General features: G+C 43.1%; 1 long non-coding RNA gene across 1 annotated transcript; it reads left to right on the forward strand.

Annotated features, from left to right (window-relative positions):
• The first annotated feature begins 1,839 nt into the window (after positions 1–1,839).
• Positions 1,840–14,495, forward strand: LOC307205245. The gene is made up of 2 exons (XR_013833948.1): positions 1,840–4,242; positions 5,433–14,495. It is a non-coding gene; the product is annotated as an uncharacterized lncRNA (long non-coding RNA).
• Positions 14,496–20,118: the final 5,623 nt, after the last annotated feature.

Genomic DNA, 20,118 nt, shown 5'->3' on the forward strand with positions numbered 1-20,118 from the left:
CAGGCAGCATTACTGAAAAGTATGCCTGCATTTTGAGCCCTGCCTCCTTAGTCTGAGTGGTAGAAAAGGGTTTTATTTTACAGTATTTTTCTTCCTTTATATTGCCTTTGATTATTTCTCCTCGGCCCGTTTGCTATCAATCTCTTCTAATTTTTATTTTTTATTTTTTGCATTTGTTAGTGGGAGATTAAGTTGAGGTGCTAGAGAGTGGGTTCTTGCTGCTGGTTTTCTCTCTTTTCCAATTACAGATAGGTAGCCGTGTTGGTCTGCCATAGTCAAAACAAAAAAATTCCTTCCAGTAGCACCTTAAAGACCAACTAAGTCAGTTCTTGGTATGAGCTTTCGTGTGTATCTGAAGAAGTGTGCATGCACACGAAAGCTCATACCAAGAACTGACTTAGTTGGTCTTTAAGGTGCTACTGGAAGGATTTTTTTTGTTTTCTCTTTTCCAAGGCTGTCATTGCCCCCAACCAGGATGGTGGTTTGCCATGCCACAAAGAATTTTGAATATGCCTCCAGTCCCTTTGCAACACATACAGCCCTTTGCAGCTCATGGATACACATGGAATTACAAAGGTCTTATCTGATACTCAAAGGGTCCTGGATCCTTGATGAAATTAGCCTTGAAAGATGGCCAGACTTACTTGCAGTGCAGGTGGCAATTTTTGTGGAGGTGGGGTGGAGCTCCAGTGCTGCAATATGATTGCAATGAAAGGGTGTCAAAGCTGTGCAAATATGATTGCAGCGGTGTCAAAGCTGTGATAAGAGAAAACCTTTTTTTTAAGTCTTATTGCTGGTCAGGGGACAGGACAATGAGTGCATGTTTGTGTGGTTGTGCTGCAAGCATGTGTGTGTTTGTGGTGTGTGTGCCCACAACATTTCCCCTCCCATTTGCAAACATGTGGAATCCCTGGATTGAGGCAATACCCATGTATGTTTATAAAAGCTAGCATGTGCCATATTCAGGACGAGCAAACTGCTTGCGGCATCAGCTTTCGCAGACTACCCATGTGCCACCATAAAGGCGTCACAAAGCTCCTTTGGTGAAAGAGACGAGCTCAGCTCCCCACTGAGAAACTCTGCATGAAGAGACCTTTCTAGAAGCGAAAAAAGGCAAGAAGTTGCATAACTTCCTGCTATGCGCAGATCCCCCTGGCAGCCAGCACCATGACACACCATCGCCAAGAATAAAATGAGGGGAGGAAAGTACATTTATTGGCTTTGCAACAGAGTGCTGGCCAATCCTGGCAGCAGCTGGTTGGCATGGCAACATGCACAGGGTCTGATCCAATCCAAAGAGGAGTGAGTCAGGAAAAAACACATGAAAAGAGAACAAAAGAATGGCATTCGCCCCCCTCCCAGCTCTGCTCTGGGAAAATTCCACTGAGCTCTGGAGGAAGAAAGTGGTGGAGGGGGGAGGCGGTGTCATTCTCCCTGCCCTTCCAAAGGGAGCTTTGTGCTGACTGCAATAAGGAAGAAGCAGGATGGGGCCAAGAGAAGCTCCAAATAAGGGTGCATAACTTGATGCAACTGCTCTGTTGAAGGCAGGCAGCCATTCAGCTTGGGCCTTGTAAAACCAACACCCCCATTCTGGCTCAGAGAACAGAAACAACAACAACACTCTTGTCAGGTTTTGGTTTTCAGTTAGAGCAGCCTGAAACAATGCTCCCTGCCCTCCACAAAAAATGTCGCTACAGACATTTGCAGTTGCCACCATTTTGGAAACATAGAAACAAATAAAGTTGCCTTGTCCTGAGTCAGACCATTGGTCCATCTAAATCAGTACTGTCTACCCTGACTGGCAAAGGCTCTCCAGGTTTCAGGCAGGAATTTCATAAATCCATGAAATAAATCAATAAAAGGGTACTTAACTAAGGTTAGGTTTCTTAACATATTTTTATGTTATTTTATTAGTATCATTTCCAAACATTTGATTCAGGAAAATATTGTTCCTTTTTAATACAGTATAATTGTTCCTTTTTTATATACTTGCTCCAACTGATATCATAGGTAACTGTGTAAAGTTTACTCAGTTACAGAAGTATCCATAGCAAAGGGCAATTGTTGCTAGGTTAGAAATCCTGGGTCTTAGGAAGAGTTGCAACGTGAAATCCAGGTCTCTCCAGCTCTGTATTCAAAAGACTCAAGCTAAAGATCCCACATGTTACTTTTGAGATGTGTTATTGTTATAGCTCAATTGGGGTATGAAACTGGCATAAGGCACAACTTGAATCAGGAAGGACAACAGTGGGCCAGGGGGCTGGAGAGGGTCCCTTCGTGAAGACAAGTTGATGCACATCCAAGTGTTTCAATCTTTTCTGTCCTTACCAGAAGCAAAGGCTGGGCCCAAGTTCAGGAGTCTTTGGGTCATGTTGAGAGTACCCCTTCACACACACTCATTTTCTTTGTATTCAAAATTACAAACCACTACTCTCCTGAATTATTAAGGAACTCCGCTGAGTATGCAGAAACCATTGCCCATTTTTGTGTCTGCCTCTTTTGTTTCCAAACTGTCAGGCACTGAATCATGCGTTTGGTATCAGAAGGCATAACTGTAGTTTCCTTCCTTATAAAATAATAGAAGTTGTTAAAAAACAACAACATATTAGTTGTTTTGGTTTTGGTTTTTAAACCTAGCAGAGAACTTCCAGCCTAAAGGTTAAAAAAAAAACTACTAAGGTGGCAGATGACACAGCCCTTTTGTTTCATTTGCTGCTACAATGCAGTGAAAATGATCCAACAAGCCTACAGCAAAAACGGAAAACCTTTCCATGAAGGCAAGTAAAAAAATATTGAGTATTTTATACAAAAAGCCTCAGAGTTAGGCCTCAGAGCCCACTTTGCAGGCAGAGGGCTCCAGGCTCAATTCCTGGCCCTTTCCGGTTAAAAGGATCAGCTCTGCCTAAAACCCTGGAGAACTGACACCAGTCAAGGGGAGCACTGAGCTAGATGGGCTATACCTTGACCTGGTGGAAGGCAGCTCTCATGTTTTATTTGATCCTTCTTACTCGAGAGGCAGTATGGGGCAATGGTTAGTGTGTTGAAACAGGAGAGGCCCAGATTCAAATCTCCACTCAGTTTTATGAAACACCGCAGCAAAATTCACCTCAGCCTTCCAATGCTACTTTCCAAGACAGTTGGGGTGTGTGTGAGTGTGTCTAGGTTCCCTTTGAATCAACAACAGTGCCTTCCTTATATTGCTAGTTCTGCCCTCTTCCTATGTGCTTGGGTGTTGATCTTAAAACTTGTTTTGGTGACTGCATATTGCATGTACCTGGATATTAATGTGGTTACTACCTTTTGTCTGAGGAGTTCAATATGCCAGGTAGGTGCAGTATCCCCATCATCTGCTTTTTACTTAAAACTACCTCTCAGGGTTGTTGTAGTCCGAAAGGTGACTGGTCACCTACAGAGTTTCATAGCTGAGTGCAGATTTTGAACCCAGCCCTAGCCCAACGCTCTAACCACTGTTTCACATTGCCTCTCTTCTTCTCTTTGAGGAAGTCAATGTGTATATTGAGCAGGATGGGTGCTGGAATATTTTCCCGTTGGTGTGGGATTTTGTAGGACCAGAGGGAGAAGTCCGGTTCAAAACGACCCTGAGGTAGTTTAGGCAGAGAAAGGATAAAGCTGAGGAAGTGGGATATAAACGAATAAGAAATGCACCCCACTAACTAGTGTTCCTGACTGAATGATAATCTCTTTAACAAACAAATCCCCCAATCTCAGTGTCACTTCTGCAAGTTTGGAAAACCAAAAAAAGGAAAAAGACGGGAGGGGGAGGGGGGAGAAGGGCGCCTCAGCTTCGCACACGCGCAGTGAGTCACTGCGGCACACAGCAGACGTCACGTAGTCCGCCTGAAACCGGTTTGAACCAGATGGAGCCGGCCTGCGAAACTCCCCCTCCCATCGACAGTAAGAGCGGAGGTTGCTGCGACACAGCCGGACGGTGTTTTTCCACCGCCTCGTTGCCTCACGTTTGGTATCCCTCCGCGCTGCGTGTGTCCCGGCCCCGCCCCCACTCCTCTGAATTCGCCTCAGCGAAGCTGAATGTCAACACGGAGGCCATTTTGAGGGCGTGATAACGTTGCTCGTCGTTATTTTTCGTTTGTTTTCTTGCTCCTCGTCGACACTGATACTGAATCCTCATTACAGCAATATGGAGCCCAAACAACCATGTCGGCTCTTCCCTGGTTTGATGCTCTCAGCCCACCTTTTTCATCCTCCTCTTAGTGAACTGAGGTTTTAAATCATTTTATAAATCTGTAACAGCAGCTGAGAGATAAAGCTTGTTGGTGTGGCCAACACCCATTAAGCACGTTTATTAGGAGCAAAGCAAGGTGTATGCGGTTCTTCCCTTTTTATGTCTTCGTTTTGACTTTTATAATCTCACCTCCAAGCCTTTTTTATCCTCACAACAAACCTGTGAGGTAGGTGAGGCTGAGAGTGACTGGTGCCAAGGATCACACACACAGCTTCATGGCCAAAGCTGTATATGAACTCTGGTCTCCCAGGACTTAGCCGATGACACTCTTTAACCACACCACACCACACTGACTTTTAAATTTACATTAAAAAGAGAAAAAATGCTTCTCCCCCTCTCCATTATCCTCACAGCAACCCTGTGAGGTAGATTAAAACTTGACATTATGGACTTCCTCATGGCCAAATGCAGATTTGAACCAGGTCTCCCTGACACTCTAACCACTGCACAACAAAGCCTCTCCATTTTATGTACATTTATCCTCAGACCGGCCCTTAGCCCAATCCAACAGTCTCTTCTGTTGTCCTTATTTGCCATGGGCCTCTGCCCCATAGAAGGCAGCTGTACCTACAGCCAAGTAAACTTAGGATTCATGAGGCGTCAAATGCCAATAGGAGGAGGAGACTTTTAAAGTCTGCCCTCCGTATGTTGTGCATACAATGGAAAATTCTCTGGTGGTGGAGGCCTATATATGTGGGCATCCTGCCTTTCCTGTATCTTGATACTCATTTATTATATATATTTATAAAATCTCATTACATCTTTGTGTTAGGCACTTTAGTGATGCAGTGGTTGTGAGCAGCAGTCTAAGACTCAGGGAGACCTGGGTTCAAATCACCACTCCACAAAACCGATATTGCCTCTTGGCCCAGCTCCACAGGGTTGTTTTGGGTCTCGAAACATGGATGCAGCCTGGCTTGTGCTTTTGAAACAAAGGAAACAAAGGCTAGATAGACAAAACCCAGCAAAGCTAGGTTGTGAAAACTAATTCAAAATGGTTAATATAGTCTTGCAAACTTGTTGCAGAGAGGAAGTCAGTTTGGCATTTTGTAGCTAGGTTAGGGATGAATGCAGAAAGGCAATGGGACTGCTTCTCACTCCAGTATACAATTACTGTACGTACATGGGAACAGACCAACTTGGGCAACCCTAATTTCTTAATTTACAGAATCACCTGGGTTGAACTGGCACTGACAGGAAGGCCACCTTAACAAAAGGATGAAGAAAGGAGCAGTAAGAAGTGTAATTAATTATTTCTGGAAAGTATTAATTTTGCAAGGAAATGCTAATTTAACACCACAGCTTTGCAGAGAACACACATTTAAAATGAGCACATTATATCCATTCTGTTTAATGGTGCCAGGAACTATGTTTTGTGCTTATTATGACTGTTGGCCAGCGGAAGGAGCAGCCAACACAAGTGAGTGAGACTGTCCCTGGCTATAAATAGAGGTCTCCGCCCCTCTCTTGTCAGAGGTGTAGGGAGCGCCAGGCAGATAGGACTTATTCTGGTGATTGGGAGGAGAAGAGAAAATGGGTTTAAAAAGGAAAATAATAACATAGACGAGTTGCTTTTTAAACTATAACTAATATTTTTCATAGTAAAAAGAATTTTATGCTACTAAAATATTAACTATAGTTTATATTTTTTATTAAAAAGATTGGAGTTAATAAGGCATCTGATCCTAAAAATCATTAGGACAGGCAATAATTTAATTAAAAAGAAAATGGAAAGCAAACAGAAGACTGAAGAAGAACTAAACCTTTAAAAAACAGGGGAAACTGTTAATTGTTGGCAGATTATGGACTTTTAAAAGTCCCAAAAGAAAAGGCAGGTAAACAAAACTTAACTGAAAACTAAGAAAAATATAAAGATGAAGATTTTAAAGAAAATAAAGAAAAAGAAAATATTTGAAGATAGAAATAAAAGAAGATAGAGGGGGGAGCTATATTTACATTTCAAACTAATTGAGGACTAGTTTTGAATGTAAAAGTAAATGGCTCTGAAGTCTGCTTCAAGCAGAGTGCAAAATGAAGAGAAGATGGCAGGCTTTTGTTCTGAAAGGCAACTAGAGAGGCCTTTCCATTTGAAGAAAGGGTTAGGCTTTTGTTGCTGAAGGTAGAAAAACCAAGACTGGGAAGACTTGAAGAGAGGAAGGAGCCATAGAAGATAGAAGGGTAGAAGGCAACTTAGAAGAGGATCCAGGAAGAGAGAAAAGGGAGGGAAGGAAAAGGAGCAAAATCTGTAACAACTGTGTCTGAAAAGGATAGCAAAGAGGAAGGAGGAGATGAAAAGGACAGAGATTTGTAATTGCAGCCATTTTGTGGCGGCTTCTCCTCAAGGACTTTGTGAAAGATGTTCTTTTTCAAAGGGATGCAGTGGGAAGGATTTCCTTAAAATATAAGGTGTCAAGGACTAAAATAAGCATCTGATACACCAGCCTTAAAATGGGTTGGCATCTGGCACCTAATTCTGAAGTTAGGAAGAGTCATTCCAGCAGCCAGTGCAAATTGGTGAAGCTAGAAAAGATACCGAAAAAATTGAGAAAAAAAGCAAGAAAACTCCTGAGGGAAGAACCTTACTTAGCTTTAGATCAAGAATGAAGGAGCAAATATGCGGTGAAGACGGTGAACTTCTCGGTAGTTGGTAACCTAATGGGAAGGCTCTGTAATCTTAGTTTTCCTTGTCAAGGGCTGTTTTGTGGGGTGCGGGGAGCAGGGGTGTTGGTGTTGTAGGTTTCTCTCTTTGCAGGCATAATTGCGCCCGTTGTCTGTTGCCGAGAAGCTATTGCTGAGAAGCTAACAGGCAGTCTGCACGTGCTTCGTTTCCGTCCCACCGGTTCCTGAGGTTAGCGTTTTTTCCATCCAGCCCCGAGAATGGTTAGCTAGCATCTGCAACCCTCCCCAGAATGAGCGAGTCGAGAACCTGGTGGACAGACAGAACACTGCAGGTAGCAGCAGCAAAAGCACCCACAGAAAAAGGGGTGAGAGAAACCAGCCTGTTGGACTCCTGTTGCGGGCCTCCCGTGGAGGGAGGAGGGTAGGCACCCAAATCTTGTTTAGTTTTTGTCCCTTCAGGTGTGTTTGTGAATGTAGATCTAGAGGATTCCCAATGTTCCAGTCTTGATAATTAACTTAAGCAAAGAAAGGAAGGAAGCCTGTTGAGAATGATTCCAGTGTGGGGGAAAACAGGAGCCTTTTTGAGGAGGAACAACCTGCTGATGGCAGCGCTTAGAAAAAGAGGTGGCCGCCTCTTGGCACCTGGGAAGGAGCAGCAGCAGCCACTGGAGAGGAGCTTTTGCTTAGAGCAATGTCCAGTCGAGGATCTTGCCGGGGTCAAGTTGCATGTTTTCTCTTTGGAAAGGGCTAAGTATACAACCTTCTTGACAATCAATCATGCTAGCCTTGATGGGGGGAGTGGGGAATGCACTGGGGAGAGGGATAAACACCCGCTTCATTCTAGCCTCTTTGCAGGTACTGTAGCATCCCCAGGTGGCTTGGTTTAGAACTGTAGTCCTGCAGTATTGGGCAAGGTCACCACCCCAGAGGCTGGAGCTCTCTTTGCCTAGGAAGAAAGGACAGTGCTTAAAGTTGGCGTTTGTGCTGGAGCCCTGGTCGTTCAGCCACTCCTTTCGGAAGAGCTGGGAACTTGAAAGCTAAGTTTTCCTTAGGGGGCTAAAAAGCAGAGAATTCTCCAGCGTCAGTGTATCATGTGGAAGGGGCTGTCTGGTTGGACGGGGGCAGGGCGGGTTTTAGGGAGGGCATGGGGGATGATAACATGTTCTCAGATTCTTTTCCCAGGATAATCGTAACGTTAGGCCTGGAAAAAAATATGATTATTAAGCTTCTAGACTGGCAAGTACTTCACGAAATATTCAGAAAAGACTTTCCTTCCAAGTAACGGCCAATACTCATGGAAAGGTCTCTGTGAATCCCTTGGGTCCAAAATGAACAGAGCTGCTTCTCTTGCACTCCCTCTAAAGGGCAGGAGAAGAAAACAACTTGCAGATATGGAGGGTCTTGTGGGGGAGACCTGCTTAGCTAAGAGTTGGCAGGGGTGGGGTTGAACTCTTCATGCCTTTAGTGGTTTGTGGTTTTCTTTTGGCATTTTTTGCAGGTGCTTAATATGTCTTAATGCCACTGTAGAGGCTTCAGGGAGAAAGGAGGAGCTTAATGATCCTGGTGTGGGATTCCTTCTGATGGTAGCTTGTATAATTTTTCCAAGTAAGATTCTGCTTTTGATTGCTTTGTCTTGTGTATGAGTTCCAAGTCTAGGAATTATTTGCATTGATGAACATTCTTGCGTAATGAATTCTGTAACATACTGAAAACAATTCAACGTTAACAATGACAAGACTTAAACAGCTCATGTAAGCAGATTAATGATTAAGTCATACCATTAAAACGGAAAAAAAAGATTGTCTAATGCTCATAGTTCGATATGTGTCTTTGTCTTCTACGGGCAGTGGGGGGCTTGGTAGGGAAACATTTCTTGTCTAGCCCTTTTTCAGATCCGTCTTCAGAATACTAGCCTCAAGGAGCCTGAGAAATACAATGCCTCATAAGCAGAGGGAGCAGCTTCTTGGTGGAGGATAAGTAAAGGCAGAACCATCCTATGCTATTACTCCTTTGATTGATGGAAAAAAGTCCCAGATGTTAAACAAGTGAAAGTCCCGTGCCAACCAAGGGGGGAAAACCCACAAGGTCATAAGCAATGAAGCAGGCAGATTTGAAGTGTGTGGATTGAGTATGAAATGCCATGATGATATTCTGTGAAATTCCCAAAATCAATGCAATGAGGAGGAGGAGTTGGCATTAAAGCAGTGAGAGAGATCCCATTTCTTCAGTGTGGGAGCAAAATTGAAAGAGAATCTTCAGGGGAGCGGCAAATAAGCTTTCTACCAAAGTGTGATGCCCATTATTTGATACGCAATATTGCTAAATCTTAATGGAATTGGAAGAGAGAATAATGCGATGTTGAAATATTCCTAAATCTAAATGGAAACGAAGAGAGAATAATGCAAAGCCACACTAGTGTTGGATCAAACGTGTGTTGGAGAGGAGAGGATGTGTTGGAGAGGAGAGGATGCGCCTTGTGCTGTTGTCCTTCTTTACCTCAGACAGGTGCTCAGCACTCCTAAGGAGAGGAAATGTGCTTCGTTCCATCGGGGAGCTGTATAAGCGAGCAGGCATCTGTTACAGATAAGTTTTACCTATTCTGCCAGAATTGCATGTCAGAAAGGTGGGTGGCTTAATCTTTCCAAGTTGTGGTAGGTGCCGGAGTCATTTGGATCAGCCCTACTGGCTGCTTGCTAACCACGCTTCTTGCTGGGTTGCCTATGGCCCCCAGTTGCCCTCAAAGGGGGAGCTACAGCTCTACTAATCTGATCATGCTTTCTGTTATTTCCTGGGCATCTGGGCCTCGCCTTGCCCACTTGATAGGAGCAGACCACTATAGGTGGCGCATCCCTGCCCTTTAGAGGGTGTATTCAATGCCAGTCCATTCGCAGAAGCATGCAGCAGAGAGCAAAGTAATGGTAGCATTCAAAGCACTTGTGCAAGACCTCCTAGAGGGGGTGGCACATTAATACACTTGCAATAAAATGACCAAAGTCCTCCAAGAATAGGAAGTTGTCGTCTTTGTTCTTAAATAAACCATGCTGCTGCTGTTGATGTTGCTGTTGTTTGTGAATCGCTCTCGGGTTGTTTGGTGGGGGTCGGGGGGCATTCTTGTTGTTCTTTCAGACTCTTTCTCCGTGAACATCCCCGTCTTTATTGGACAAGCACAGAAATTGAACGGAAGACTGGTTCTCTAAATCAGGCAGGAAATCTTTGCAGCCTATTTTTCCTCCTTTCCCCATTCCACTGAGGCAGATGGTAGATCCAGGCACTTGGCATACAGAGGTCTTGTAACTAAGGAATATGATCTGACCAAGGGAGGAGTTCTAAAATGCTTAAAACTAGACCAGTGGGGGAAAACACTTAGCGGTTTGGGGTAAGTAAATGCCTAAGTTCACATCTTGCAGCTGAAGAAGCTGTGTTCTTCCCAGAACTTGAGCCTTGGCAATTTTACCAGGCAAATATCCAGACACAGGAGGAGGACAGAATTAGTACAAGTGTGTACGTCTGTGTACTTTAAACTAAAGATTAACACTTGTTGGTCTTGCCTAGCATTGCCTATGTAGAAACTTGCATGCCCCTTTGATATGCTTGCCATCCATCTCCTGTAGTGCTAGCGCTGTCATCTCTTTCCAGTTAACAACATGCAGGGCTGGGCTGAGGGGGGTGATATGGGGGCAACTGTTTCAGTGTCTTGTTTCAGAGGCTTCATCTCATAATGCCTAGACCCTAACGCACCATTTGTGAAGCTGCTCAGGATGATGACACTCTCCTGTTGCCACATTCTCTGTGCGCATGTGAAGGCCTTTGCAGTGAGTTGACTGATGCTAGTACACTTAACAGCTGTTCTGACTTGATCACCTTGGGGGTGGTGGGAGGGGCTCACATTGTCCCAGCTCTTCTTTTTTGCAGACCTCACAGAGAGAAGCGTGTCTGAAGCAGATCTGTTCAGTTGGCAAGTAATAAATGATGGCAGTGTGCTTGATCTGCTTGCATAGAGAATATGAATCTGCCTCCTTTCCCTTGTGTGGAGTAGTGATTGTTGAAGGAGAAATAAATCGCTGAGTGACAAAATGCCTGTGGTTTGAAAGGAGCTCTTGAATCCGATGTCCAGTAAAAACCCTGCCGTGTAAACGCTCGTTGTATGACTGAGAGACACGTGCATTTTGACTGTGCTGCTTTAGGTAACCTGCTGTTTTGTTCTTCTTTGGCTGCTGGGGGAGGGGGAGAGGGTACTGAAGCCTTTAAGTCTCTTCCAGATGCATCTTCACATCTCACAGACACCAGAAATAAAACCCTTCCAACCCAACAAACCACCAAGAAGCGAACATCACATTCCACCAGTTAGTGGTCGTATTTTCCGTGCAATGCTTTTGTGTGGGTCTCTCCTTTTTCAGTTTCCTCACAGTTCTGAGCAACAGCACACAACACCCCAATAAAGCCAGCTCTCCTCGAGGAGCCACAGAAGTCATGGCAGTAAGAAACAGTGGTGGTCAAAGCACTTTTGTATGGGATGAGTGGGAGGGGGCTGGTGACAAACCAGTGTCTCTAGATTGCTTTTCACAGACCAGTAGAAGGAACTGCCAGACACAAGAATTCACACTTCAATGGACAAAAGAACAGGTGAACCACATTTTCTCTCTTTTCACAGCAGGAATCGTGAAGCCAGAATGTTAAGAGACTGGGAAGTTTTTAATGCATCTTCCCGTTCTGCCTCTGTAGGTTCAGCTTCATGCTGAAACCCCAATCACAATGGGAGTAAATACTGTATGTGAATTCCATCCTTAACGGATACTTGAGGCAATGGTGGGTTGAGACCCGATAAGCTTTAACAGCTGAAAGGGATCCCCACTGAAAGAGGAGCTTCATGCTCCAAAGCCTCTCCAGACACCTTGTAATGCATAGTTGGAGTGGAGGCAGAACTAATGGCAAAGAATTGAAGAACCTCCTGAGAAGACTGGCTTGCCCAGTGTCATTGGCAGGATGGGGCCCTTTGTGATAACTCTGCAATGGGCTGGCAGAATTGCCACCAGTCTATAAGGTGTCTGTGGCCATGGTGGTGCTAACACTGAATTATGGCCATCTTTGAGTTTTTTAAATCACTGACTTGACAAGAACATTAAGAGGTTTTGTGGGGGGTGGGATAATGCCACAACCCGCTTTTTTGCTAAGAATCTTCCAGGAACAGCTATTGCGCACATAACTCAGCCAACACAAAGCGTTGACTCCATACTAAAGCTTGGATCCTCTCCAGTACTTCTGTTCTCAAGGTAATCCGTTAAAATACCAATTTCAAAATTAGAGCTAGCAAACGGCTTGTTTGGCCAGTAACTTCTCACTCCAAAGCTAACATCGCAGTTGAAGGAAGGTAACTACTGAAACCCTTGATGTTATCCGAGAGCAAAATACTGATGATACGACAGGCACAGACTCTGAACAAGTAAACATCTAAATGCTGTATGATAAAAGCAGTAACCAGCGGTTGTACGTGTTGTGTTTGTGGGACATAATGGGTGGGTACCATGTGCTTGGCTAGGCAGATTTCCAGTTGTGATCCACAGAGTGGCATTGGGGAGGGTGTTGCAACTCTTGTGCTAAGACTCTTTCAGGTCGCAATAAGGGAGTAGTCGGAAGTGGAAGCTTTATGAAGCAGATTCCTTCAAATCTCCAAATCTCTCTTAAGGTTTTTCTTTTCCTGAGAGAACAATCTTGTGTTTTCTCAGGTTTTGCTTTTCACCTTGCTGCATTACAAAAAAAAAAAGCAAAAGACACTGGTGGTCGGCACTCCTGGTTTCCAGGATGGGGTTCAAGTCCCTGCGGTGTCCTTGCTTTGCTTCCAATGCAACTCCTATATGTTTCATCTTTCTTTTCCTTCACTGCCTTAATTGCATTCCATCCTCTAAAGCCTAAATGTATGATTCTACTGAGGTTTGATCAGTGATAACTAGGATTTGAAACCTAACAGGTGATGCAGCTTGGCTTTTGCTGTGAAGCTGCTTCCCTAATTCCCTAATGTCTTGGTAGGCTGTATCATGTGGACCGTTCTCAACCTAACTTTCCATCCACTGGTAAGATGAAGACTGATTCTGTTTAAGAAGATTCCACATGCATCTGGTCTATTTGAATTCCAGATGCTACTGGGAGCATCTGGTAGGGGGAGTGGCAATTTTTCTGTAGAGGCAACAGCCAATTTCCTTAAATGGGAAATTTATGCAGAGATTGGTATGCAGTTCTAACCTGTGCTTTTCTTTAAGAAAAAGTGTTGGTACTCGCCCGAAGTTGTTATATGCCACAGTTTTAAACAGTACTTCTCTAGTAAAAGGAGGTGCCAGTACAGTATACCCTTGAGTACCCCCAGAAAAAAACACTGGTTCTAACAGTGCCTGAATAATAGTTTACCAGTCCCCCACAATATTCTTGTGGAGAACTGGTAACGTGGACTAGAAAATGTTACTGTTAGGTGGTTTTGTAGCTGGGTTGACTGAGCATACCCAAAGTGTGCTCACCAAATGGTTCCTTGTTCTCCTGGAAGAAAATGACAAGTAGGGTGCTGCAGGGTTCTTTTGTGGGCTGATGTTCAACATCTTTATAAATGACTTGGATGAAGCAATATAGGGGATGCCTATCAAATTTGAAGATGACACCAAAGTAGGGGTAGCTAATATCTCAGAAGATAAGAGAAAATTGAATCCTGATTCATAACGGATTGAGCAACAGGACCAAAACTTAACATAAACAATTTCAACTGAAATAATTTCAGTAATTACAAAATTTTAGGGTTGTATTATTAGGCTGGAATACAGTATGGGATACAACTGGCTTGACAGGAAGTACACATGAAAAGGATCTGTGTCTTAATAGACCACGTGCTTAACATGAGTCAACAGTGTGATGTAGCAACAACAAAGCTAAAGCAGTGTCTAGATAAAGGGATTCTATTCTACCTTAGTCAGACCCTACCTGGAGTCTTGTGTCCAGTTCTGGATACCACAGTTTAAGATCAATATTGGCAAGCTGGAACATGTGCAGAGGAGGGTGACCTAAGATGATCTTGAAACCAAACCTTATGGGAGTTGGGGATGTTTAGCTTGCGGAGAGGATAAGGTGGCAAAAGGTTATTGAGGAATAGCCATGAACATAGGCTTCCAGAGTAACTGCTAACTCATTTATCCTAACAGGCCAGCATGGGTGTTCCAGCTGCAAATGACAAATAAGATGAGTGGCCTTACAGCAGACAAAATGAATGCTAGAGTTGGAAGCGACCCTGAGGATCATCTAGTCCAACTCACACACCCCATGCAGGAATATGCAGCTGTCCCATACAGGGATCAAACTTTCAACCTTATCATTATTAGTACTATGCTCTAACCAACTGTGCTATGCAGACCTGTTAATGTCTTTGCATTGTTTGGTGTGGGAGGAAAATTTAGTGTCTTTGGTTGCTTTGGTTACAGTGGGCCAGATGAAAATTGGGGGTTGGTGTCCAAATATCTGCTTCAGGCTGTCCTTTAGTTTTCACTACACATTTGAAATCTTATGTGCCTTGTGTGTACGTGCCTGTGACATAATGTGTGTTACCGCTTTGAAATAAATTTGGAATAAATTCTTAAAATCGTCTCGTCATTTTTGTGTTATACAACAAATTTTCCTTTTAATTGATTCATGTGCTCTGTTCAGTCCTATGTTCTGTTTGGGACTCTGAATAGTTCCAGCTCCATATCCCCAGAAGAGCCTTGGCCCAGCAAATTGTACTGTTTAGATTTCATGTTTTGGAGTGGGATAGAGTATTCACATGTTACCAACAAAAATGCTAATTGTTCTTCCCACATCACCATCCCAAACCTCCCTACCTTCCTTTGCTGGGAAGAGTCCGCAACAGCCAGACCAAAAAGTCTTGAGATCAAACCATAACCAACTCTTAATAAGTACAGAACATGGGAAGGAGGCTAAGTAGCATAAACCCTTTTAGGCCACGGGTTCCTGAACTCTAGCTCATTCAGGTGCTCTGTGGCATGTTTGAAGTTGTGAGATTGAAGGGGGGAGGGGAGAGCACATCCATCGCAGTAAATGCATTAATTTTAAAATAGCTTTTATTTTTGTTGTAGTAAGAGTTTGGCTTCTATGGCATTTGAACAGTAATGCAATAAAATAAGATTTAGAAGAAATAAAAAGAGACAATGGAAATAGTTTAAAACCATGCAGATCTGGCACACCACAACTGCAACAGGCAAGCAAATATTTACATGGTTGGCCAAGACCCCCAGCAATTTTCAAGCAGTCTGTGAGGGAAAAGATTGGGAAGCACTGATTTAGGCCCACAAGATGTGAGGAGGGTGGGGCAACTGTTGGCCCCTACCCACACCTTTTATAGGCTGTTTGCCAACCATGCCCTATCTATTGCTTGTGAGTAGTCCTAAACCAAGTTAAATCTATCCCATAAATCTTTTATATTTTAAATGTTTCTATTAATGCTTAGGTCAACATAACCGTATAACCACCAAAGAACAACACATTTTAGTCATAACCTACAAAAATAGAATTTATGTCCTAAATGTGAGTATTGGCTCAGTTCAATAAATGTCTTTTTCTGAGGTGGGAAACATTTAGGGCATATGAAAAATATTCAGGCAGTGCAAGCACATTCTGTGGGTTTTTGTGTGTGGTTTTTATAGTAATACATTTTTTTCTTTTGATTTTTTCTTTTTTCTTTAATTTGTTAACTGCCATTCATCTGAAGATCACTGGGTGGTTCACAACATAAAAATATAACATGAAAACACAAAATGCATACTAAAACAAAAATGAAAGCAAAACAAACCAATAACCCTGTTCTCAAAGCCATATTTAGAAGGCCATAGAATGTTGATCAGCCCAAGGCCTGGTGGAAGAGAAGCATTTTCACTTGCCTAACTTTTTGGTTTTCTGAAAAATAAGTCTTTCAGACCCTATGAAACAAGCGAGTAATAAAAACCAAACCAATTAACTGGCATCAATTGCTTCCAACATTCTGGGATCCTGCTTGGGTTATTAGACACCAGCTGTCTGCATGCATGCTTAGCATCTGAGTAAGGAGTCAGTATCTGCAGTCCTGCTGGCAACCAGCCAACCCACCCACTGACCATATTTGGGCTAGTCCCCACAGCTACAACACTCAGTAGGACAGCGCAGGCAAGTCAGCAGCATCCCAGATAGCACATGTGAATAAGCAAGATTATGCTGTCTGCCCACTTGCGTGCTGGCCTGTCCTTCATGTCCCAATTCCTGCCCCCCCATGCTGTCCAGAGGGGTCAGTCAGTCTTATTTATTTACTTGAGCAGCTTCAAGGGCTCCAATCTTAACATTATGACTGTGATTATTTTACTGAATTTATATCCCACTTTCTCTATGGAGCTCTAAGTGGCTTATATGTCTCTCCCCCTCATTTAATCCCAACAACCCTGTGAGGTAGGTAAAGAAGTTAAACACAGATCTCCAGAGAAGGCTCTGCTGGTGCCTCTGTTGCAGAATTTTTGCTTCCCTCTCCCCCAGATTTACATAAAATACAGTGGTACCTTGGTTTCTGAATGTCTCCGTCGATTAATGTTTTGGAACCCAAACGCTGAAAACCCGGAAGTAAATGCTTCCATTTTCGAATGCGCCTCAAAAGTCCGCTGCGTGTTTTTCCATTTTCTCATTTAAATTTGCTGACAGCCTTTTGCGCCTCGGTTTTCAAACATTTCGGAACTCGAAGTCTTCCGGAACAGAGATTACGTTCAAGAACCAAGGTACCACTGTATTTCGATTTTGGGGGAGTCTTGCAGCTCTGGAAACTGTTTTGGTGTTACCATGGGTCTTGCTGTTATCTCCTGTTGCTCATTTTATTCTTGGATTTTTTTAGATTTCATGTTTATGCTCTCAATAATGCAGAACAATGCAAATGCTTATTTTTTAAACACTTATTGTAAAACAGCAACAAAAATTGCATTATTGAACAGCATACATTAAATATCGTAAATAAAAAAATACAGTGTGATCCCATTACTTAGTTACCAGGGGTTAAGCCCCACTGAACTCAGTCGGTGGAACTTACCACAGCGGCTGTGTGCACACTGTACATTTAAAGCACACAACTTCCTTCAAAGTGTCCTAGGAGCTTTCATTTGCTGCTCACAGAGCTACAATTCCCAGCACCCTTAAGAAACTACAATTCCTAGTACTTTTTGGGTGAAGCTTGTGAATGAATATACCAGCCTTTCCCAACCTGGTGCGCTTCAAATATTTGGACTACAATTTTCTCCTGCCCCAACCAGCATGCTATGTTGATGCAAGCTGTAGTCCAAAAGATCTGGAGGGCACCAATCTGGAGGAACCTTTATTACACTGTAGTTAAGTAAAACAAACTCAAAACAAATGGGGCTTCAAGGTCCATTTAGAAGGCAGCACTAAAGCCTCTTTGCTGGCCTTTTGAAGGATTTTAATAGTGACATCCTATTGTTGTTGTTTAGTCGTTTAGTCATGTCCGACTCTTCGTGACCCCATGGACCAGAGCACCCCAGGCATTCCTGTCTTCGACTGCCTCCCGCAGTTTGGTCAGACGCATGCTGGTAGCTTCGAGAACACTGTCCAACCATCTCGTCCTCTGTCGTCCCCTTCTCCTTGTGCCCTCCATCTTTCCCAACATCAGGGTCTTTTCCAGGGAGTCTTCTCATGAGGTGGCCAAAGTATTGGAGCCTTATCTTCACAATCTGTCCTTCCAGTGAGCACTCAGGGCTGATTTCCTTAAGAATTGAGAGGTTTGATGTTCTTGCAGTCCACGGGACTCCCAAGAGTCTCCCCCAACACCATAATTCAAAAGCATCAATTCTTCGGTGATCAGCCTTCTTTATGGTCCAGCTCTCACTTCCATACATCACTACTGGGAAAACCATAGCTTTAACTATACTGACCTTTGTGGGCAAGGTGATGTCTCTGCTTTTTAAGATGCCATCCTATACATACCAACTAAAAACAAGTTCACTGAGTTAAATGGGCCTTAGTCTCAGGTTAAGTGCATACAGTGCTATTTATTCTAGTCCACATTTTAGTGTAGTGTTCTTTTTGAACAGGGATTTATGCCATCTGCCAGAAACACCCTTCTGCATTCTGCAGGCAATTCAAGTCTAGAGTTGCCATAAGTCTGGAATTTCTCGGACACAGCCGGCAATCAGCCGTTGGAAAGAGTGTCCGGGTGGAAATCACTTAAAAGTCAGGGGGGAACCCACATGTATGGCAACGTGTTGGAAAAACAGTGGAAACAGCTCCAAAAGCTTAAAAGCACTATTTTTGGGTTAAGGGTAAAGGGACCTCTGACCATTGGGTCTAGTCGTGACCGACTCTGGGGTTGCGGCGCTCATCTCGCTTTATTGGCCAAGGGGCCGGTGTACAGCTTCCGGGTCATGTGGCCAGCATAACTAAGCCGCTTCTGGCGAACCAGAGCAGCACACAGAAACGCCGTTTACCTTCCCACCAGAGCAGTACCTATTTATCTACTTGCACTTTGACGTGCTTTTGAACTGCTAGGTTGGCAGGAGCAGGGACCGAGCAACAGGAGCTCACTCTGTCGTGGGGATTCGAACTGCCGACCTTCTGATCGGCAAGTCCTAGGCTCTGTGGTTTAACCCACAGCGCAAACAATTTTGGTGGTTTCCTAAAAAAAAAAAAAAAAAATTGTGCACACTAGGAACATTTTACTTTTTGAAATAGGGCAACCCTAAGCAAGACTGGCTAGGCCAGTAATTAAAAACGATCTCACCATAAGGCTTACTCCCCCCCTTTCCGCAAACTCAAAAGCAATGATTTTAATACAGTATTTCTTATAACTGAGCAGGGTACAAAGTTTGGGTCTCTCTCTCTCTCTCTCTCTCTCTCTCTCTCATGGCATTTCCCCCGAAACCACTAAATGACAAAAATAGGGGAAGAAAAGTGGGCAAACGAAATTAAAAACAAAATCTTTTGTTGGATGATACTATCTTAACCCTGAAAAAACCTCTAGATTCGGTATATTAGAATTATTAAAGGAGATAACTGAATTTGGAAAATTCGAAAATGAAGGATAAAGTGCGAGACTGGCTACACTAAGCTCAGATTAAAGAAGTCTTTAAAAATGACAAAAAGTTAGGGTTCCAGGTGGAGAAATCGAAGTTGGAAACAGAACTGTTAGAGCCTAAGACTAAGGTACTTTCAAGAATGTATAACTTGCTGTTAAAATGGAATACACAAGATGAAATGGTTAAATCGGCTATGATAAAGTGGGCACAGGACATTGGGCACAACATTATGTTTGAGGACTGGGAAAGGTTGTGGACCATTGGGTTGAACTTCACTGCATGTAATGCTCTGAAGGAAAACGTAATGAAAATGATATATAGATGGTACATGACCCCAGTTAAACTTGCCAAAATATACCATTTGTCTGATAATAAATGTTGGAAATGTAAAGAAAATGAAGGAACATTCTTTCACCTCTGGTGGACTTGCCCTAGAGTGAAGGCTTTCTGGGAAATGATATATAATGAGCTGAAAAAGGTATTTAAGTATACCTTCACTAAGAAACCAGAGGCCTTCCTTTTGGGTATTGTCGGCCAGAAGGTGTTAAGGAAGGACCGAACATTTTTTATGTATGCAACAACAGCAGCAAGGATACTTATCGCTAAGCACTGGAAAACCCAAGATCTACCCACACTGGAAGAGTGGCAGATGCAGCTGATAGACTATATGGAACTAGCCGAGATGACCGGCAGAATCCGAGACCTGGGAGAAGAGAAGGTTGAAGAAGACTGGAAGAAATTTAAGATTTATTTTAAAAAGCATTGTAATTTGGTTGAATGTTAAGAAGGATGCTAGATCATAAAGAATTGAGCACCACTAAACTAGATGGAATTAGGATGACAAGTGAGATTGAGGAAAAAACATAAACCTTTGGGAGGATTAATAGATTATATTTTAAATGAATGGGATATAAGAATGTAAACAAGATGATAAATTGCGGGTAAGAATTGACAATGATGCAAGTGGGAGCGGGAGACGTGAGGGAGTCCAATGAAGCTAAGAAAATATATTATTATATATGTTTCATTGTTTTTTATTTCTGCATTTATGTTTAAAAATTTTAATAAATATATTTTAAAAAAAAAGAATTTGGAAAATTCGCTCATAATAATAATACCAACTAATTAAAAAATATCCGTGAAACGAGCAGGTGCGATGAAGGCAACCAA

The sequence above is a fragment of the Podarcis cretensis genome (assembly GCF_951804945.1).
Source record: "Podarcis cretensis genome assembly, chromosome: 16".
Classification (NCBI taxonomy): domain Eukaryota; kingdom Metazoa; phylum Chordata; class Lepidosauria; order Squamata; family Lacertidae; genus Podarcis; species Podarcis cretensis.